Consider the following 6,466-nt stretch of genomic DNA (forward strand, 5'->3'; position numbering starts at 1 on the left):
AATAGTATTTGCATACAGTACAATCATATCGCACTGCATTTACAGCGGAGTTGACGAAATTGGTTGTTGAAATGCAATCGCAAGAATGTCTTAGTTTGACCTTTTATGCAAAGGTCATTTAATAGAATTTATTAGGCATTTTTTGTCCGAACCACAACTTTTTGTTTTTGTTTTTTGAGATAAGCCTTTGATATTTGGTATGTGGGTGTACCATGATAAGACAGTGTATCTCGTGCCATTTTTGATTACCTTTGATCATTTATTTAACGATCAAATGATATAATTTTTTGGCCATTTTTGTTGTCCAGACAATAACTTCTTGGTCTTTTGACATATGCCTTTGGTATGTGGGTATTCCATGATAAGACAGTATGCCACGTACCATTTTTGATGACCTTGACCTTTTATGTAAAGGTAAAGCAATAGAATTTTTGGACATTTTTGTTGTCGGCTTACAACTTGCATTTGAGTACATTAAAATTTCTGATGACGAATATTTTACTATATTCTCAGACCCCCCCTCCTATCATGTCTACAGTCAATAAACAACATGAATATTGATCATCCATATGTTATATATATTCTAAACCGGCGCTGCCTTCTAACTAAACATGGTAAAAACTTGAGTTCTGCTGGATCCCAAGCCATATTGGTATCCCTGGCAACACCAAAGCAGACAAAGCGGCAAAAAAATGCATTTCAAAATCACATTGCACGCTTTAAAATTCCCTACACTGATTTAAGATATTTCATAAAACTACATGTAAATTCTTTTTGGCAAATCTATTGGGATTTCTGTGACACAAGTAAACTTAATTCTATACAAAACAAGAGGTACTGTGAGCAATGCTCACTAAGAATACCGCCGCTTACCCCAATCTCCTAAAGGGTGTTTCAATAGGTATACATTACCTCTTTCCTGAGTGTAAAACAGAAAGGGCATGACAAAACTTTGGGTTGTCTCTTCTCTAGGAGTGCGCTTGACCTTTGACCCCAAAATCGATAGGGAACATCTTCGTCCCATGCATATGGGTAGTCCATATGTATGATATGGTGACTGTAGCCTAGGTGAATAGGATAACGTTTTAGAGACCGGAAACCAGCGTCTACAGACGGACGGACGGACAACCCGATTCCAGTATCCCCCCACCCCCAACTTTGTAACATCGTAATGAAACACCAGGACGAAGTGATTATTTCAAGAATACGCATCAGACATTCAAAACTCACTCATTCTTACCTACTAAACAGAGAACCTCAGCCTGAATGCATATCTTGTGACTGTCCATTAACTATACATATATTACATTCTTTTATAATGCAGCGAGTTTACGCCCATACGGAATATACTTTTGGTAATGTGCAATCAATGCAAGAACTTTTTACAAATACAATGTATTGACAATCATTACATTATACAATATTTACAAAAATGCTATTTTACAGTAAAATTTTAATACTTTTATAATACAACTGTTCATATAAACGAAATGCTCTGGGTTTTTTTGTTTTGTTTTTATCTATTTTTAACTTTTATACCCGTTGGATGGGACATTAACTGATCACAACCCCCTTGCTACGCAAAAGACTGTTTTCCTGATTTTCGAAAAAGAAAAGGCTCACTCAGAACCCTCAAAGAAACTAACATTTACAACCAAATATATTTCAATTAGTTAACCGCCGTAAATGGCTGAACCATTGACAAAATGGCGTAAAACTGCAATCAATCATTCAATCAAGAATCCATTTATAGATAGCAATTGTTTATTCAGCATTTAATCATTTCATAAAATCACACGGCCTCTCACTTCTGGTCGGCGCGGGTTCGAATCCCGCTCGCGCCGGTGTTGTAGAGTGAGCCTTCCCCCATAATGAGACTTCCCCCGGAAGTCTGGCTCTAGAGTGAGCCTTCCCCCGGAAGCCTGGCTCTAGAGTGAGCCTTCCCCCTGGGGGAAGGCTCATTGTAGAGCAGGAGAACCCCCGGGGAAGTCTCACTCTAGAGTCAGACTTCCCCGTGGGAAGACCTACTCTATTACTAGTTGTAGAGTCAGACTTCCCCCCATAGCACGACTTCCCCCTTCATTTATTCCTGGTAAACTACTATCACTTTATGGAGATTTTTTTAGATACCAAGATTTTTAATTCAGCAGGGCATTAAATGATTTTGCTTAAGGAGGTACTCTACCTCGTCATAATGGCTGACTTCCTTTTAAAACATGGATGAAAATATAAATATCAGCAATATTTGTCTAATCATTTAAAGAATTCTCACCTAGCTGAGTAGGTTAGCACGTCGACTGCAATAAACGAGAGAAAACAAGCACGTCGACTGCTGAACTGTAGATCATGTGTTTGAGTCCAGCATGGGTTTTTTCCTCAGATTGCTTTCTACTAAAAAACTGCATTTTTTTGACTAAATAAATTAAATTTGAAAGTTTTCAATTTCAAAATATTGTTGTACATATCCTCTACTTTTCATCCAAATCAAATTTCTCTGTTGTAGCATATATCCTTAAGTAGTTCTTTAAACTCAAGAGAAGAAAACGGTGAATAAAACACATTGGAATTGATAAGTCATTTTGTTTTACCCATAGACCTTGAACTTTGACCCACACAATACTATGCCATGGTTAGTTTTAGAAGTTTGAAAAATAAAATGAGGAAATTTCGAATTTATGTTTCTTCTCATCTGCGTACAAATATCGGTTATGTTTTTAAACCTGTACAACTTCAGGTAGATAGGTAATTGCCTGTCCGATAAACTAAAATTTATTTCATAATTTGCGCAGGAGGGGATGAAAGCGGGGGTGGGGTGTCCCTCTAGAGCGAGACTTCAAGAGGGTGTTATGGCTCTAGTATGAGTCTTCCCCCTGGGGGTAAGGTTTATTCTAGAACAATTCTGCTGAGGGCAGGCTCACTCTAGAGCGAGACTACCGGGGGGAAGGCTCACTCTAGAGCGAGAATTCCGAGGGAAGGCTCACTCTAGAGCCAGACTTCCGTGTGTGTGTGTGTGTGGGGGGGGGGGGTCTCACTAGGGGGGGGGGGGGGGGAGGAGGGAGTCTGGCTCTATAACACCGGTAAGTGAGAAAGTTTCCCAGTTTACTTTCGGAACATCGGTGGTCTCTTCCCAGGTACATTGTGACTGGGTTCTCTCTTCCACTAATAAAAACCTAGGCCAGATAACTGAAAAATTGTTGAGTGTGGCAGAAAACAGCAAAGCAATCAATCAATCAATCAATCAGAATCCATTGTTCCATCCATACCTTCTGACTCGTATTAAATTTGAGGACAAATGCTCCAAACGAAGGGGAATAATATTACAAACTCATATGGACCTGTGCCTTTGTATTGCCAAGTAAATGCACATTAATACAATGTGTAGTAACAGCAATTCTCTAGGATAAAATAAGATAAAGTTCAATTAGATGATCTTTTCAGTATGTCGATTTGAAAGCGAAATAAACAAAATATCGTGTTAACAAAATGTTTACATTCATTTGGGCTGTTGTTCCCAACCAATTAAAGTGTCAATATTTCCAATATTATTTATTACAATTGTTAATTGGACAAAAATAAAGCTAAATGGGAATTTACACATCAACGCGATGTATTCATACGCGCCTGAAAACAAATAACGTAGTGCGGGGAAACTAATCAAATTTTTGAAATTATTAATGCATTGAAATTATAAGAATCAAACATTCTTTTAAAAGAATTTATCGATGTGTAAACTCCGGACTTTTACCCACAAACTTGACATAAAAGTGATTCGCACTTTTATTCAGTTTGTAAAATGTTCGGTGTTTGCACATCGATAAATTCTTCAAAAAGAATGATTAATCCTAAATCTTGCACAACAGTTTTTACCTGTACTTATTAAATGTCTTACTTGCGTAACATTGTTCTTTACTAATGTTTTAGCCAGAATTCCTATTGTTTAGCCGTGCGTGATTTTGTTTCCTTCCATATTTCAATACGTCGGCTTGAACATTTGCACGCACACAGGGATCTAAAGTTTGACTAACCATTTCAAAAAGCTATTCCGTAAAATATCTTCACCAATGATATCCCAAAATTAATAAAAATATGATATAGTTGATACTTTATAATCTCTTTTTCAGCACCATGGGTGTCATATACAAATATGATCAAGACGAAAATAAATTTGCTTAATGTTTATGACCAACACGTTCTGTTAGATCTGAGATAGAGGTGTTTTTCTTTCTTAAATCCATCTGCTGGCTATCTCGCCTAATGGTGACCTATTTATTTCCTTTCAAAAATATGTTTTCTTTAATCGGGGAAGAAGTAAGCATGGATAATCGATATTCCTCCTTGCATCATGTAAAAATTGGGAAGTAATCGAACAACTGACTTTATAAACTACAACGTCAATGCAAACTACTCACGTAAACGGTGTCAATGTCATTTGTTTTCAGGTGCACAAGGTGGTTAAAATGATTTTAAAAAAACAACCCAAAAACATCTGTTACATTTAATATAAATAGCACACGAAAAGAAAAGGCCACGCCAATCTATTTGATGAAGAATTAATGTCTTATTGACCATAAAGTTAAAGTATCATAGCTGTCTTAGAAGTCAGGGGGTCGGGAAGGTTTAAAGTATCATAGCTGTCTTAGAAGTCAGGGGGGTCGGGAAGATTTTGCACCGTGTTTCTTCTTTCTACACTTGACGTATCACATGCCATTGTGAAGATGGAATGTTTATTTGACGTTGTTACGAGTTGATGGATATGAAATAAGTTAGCCAACATTGATCATCATCCCCCGGTACCTAGCGATTGTGAACACAATTTACAACAAAACAAAAAACACCGGAAAATTCAATGCGCAGTTTCGCACGTGTTGAATTCTTCCGTGCGGTGAGAAGCAAAAGACATATGCAGAAGTACATCAATGTAAAACTTATACGGTACCAATTTTGATGCACCAGATGCGCATTATGTTCTTGCATAGTATTTATATCGCAAACGAGGACAAAATCGAAAATAATCATTAGTATGTGACACAATTACGTCTGTTCTTACGGAATTTTAAGTCCTTAGGCATGAAACGATTGTGTCTCTGAACGAACTTAAACCCATCGCTGTGTCTCGCCCACATTTGTGTGAGACGAAATGAATACAATCGTTTTTACATATGTAAAGTCGCATCTCAACACGTCCAATAAATATGAGTAGAAACCATCCTTAATCGATATTCATACCTTTACTACCGGACATTCCTGTACCTTTCGGGAGGGGGGGGGGGGTTAGACCAAAGAGATACAGACCCCATCCGTTGTTACAATCTTCGGTTTTAGCGCACGATTCTGGTATTTTTATATCACCGCTTAACACTTTGAAAGCTGCGATGTCTTAACAAAAGTGGGAAAATATGTAAGAAGTATTTTCATATAAAAATTTCGAGGCGGCGATTTTAAAAGACGGCAATTTAAGACCTCGATTGTGCATAGAAACAGTTGCGCTGTAAATAGATTAAACTGATTAATCTCCCTCAGAGTTCTACAGATAACAAAGATACAATCAGGAGGTGACAGACACACATACAATAACCGGTTAATCTCCCTCAGAGTTCTGCAGATAGTAAAGGTGCAGTCAGGTGACAAACACGCATCAAATAACCGGTTAATCTCCCTCAGTTCTACATATAGTAAAGGTGCAGTCAGGTGACAAACACGCATCAAATAACCGGTTAATCTCCCTCAGAGTTCTGCAGATAGTAAAGGTGCAGTCAGGTGACAAACACGCATCAAATAACCGGTTAATCTCCCTCAGAGTTCTGCAGATAGTAAAGGTACAGTCAGGAGGTGACAAACACATAAAACAAGCATTCTGAGAGTATTTCATAGCAATACATACCGGTAGTCCTCTACCGGTTGCAAAAATTCTGTACCACAACAATATTCAAAGTTCATTATGTAGGTTATGGTAAAAGGGGAAATTGGGGAACCAGGATAGGAATGCTTGGAAATCAGCTACTATTAAAGCAGGGATTAGACCAGGAAAAAAGACTAATTTATAATCAGGTTTAGGTCTTTAACCAAGTCAATAAACTTTGACATATAGATGATCATGAATAATTTAGCTATATTGTTGTATTACTATGCTAGAAGTTTTTTAAAATGAGTGTAGTAATCTTATCTACAGCGATAAGAAACGTGGATGTAAACTAACAATTCATGCTATTTTTCTAAGTCCAACTAGGGCCATAACTTAATGAACAAGAGGTACCGTGAGCAATGCTCACGAAGAATACCCCCCGCTTACCCCAATCTCCCAAAGGGTGTTGTTAATAGGTATAAATTACCTCTTTCCTGAGTGTAAAAATATGGTATGCCTTTGTAGAAGAAAATGGAAGATATAGTTCGAACACAAATCCATGGCATAAACCTATAATTTTGATCTTGAGATCAAAGGTCAAGGTCATAAAGAGGTCATGAATGT

The sequence above is a fragment of the Ostrea edulis genome, chromosome 1 (assembly GCF_947568905.1).
Source record: "Ostrea edulis chromosome 1, xbOstEdul1.1, whole genome shotgun sequence".
NCBI classification, from domain to species: domain Eukaryota; kingdom Metazoa; phylum Mollusca; class Bivalvia; order Ostreida; family Ostreidae; genus Ostrea; species Ostrea edulis.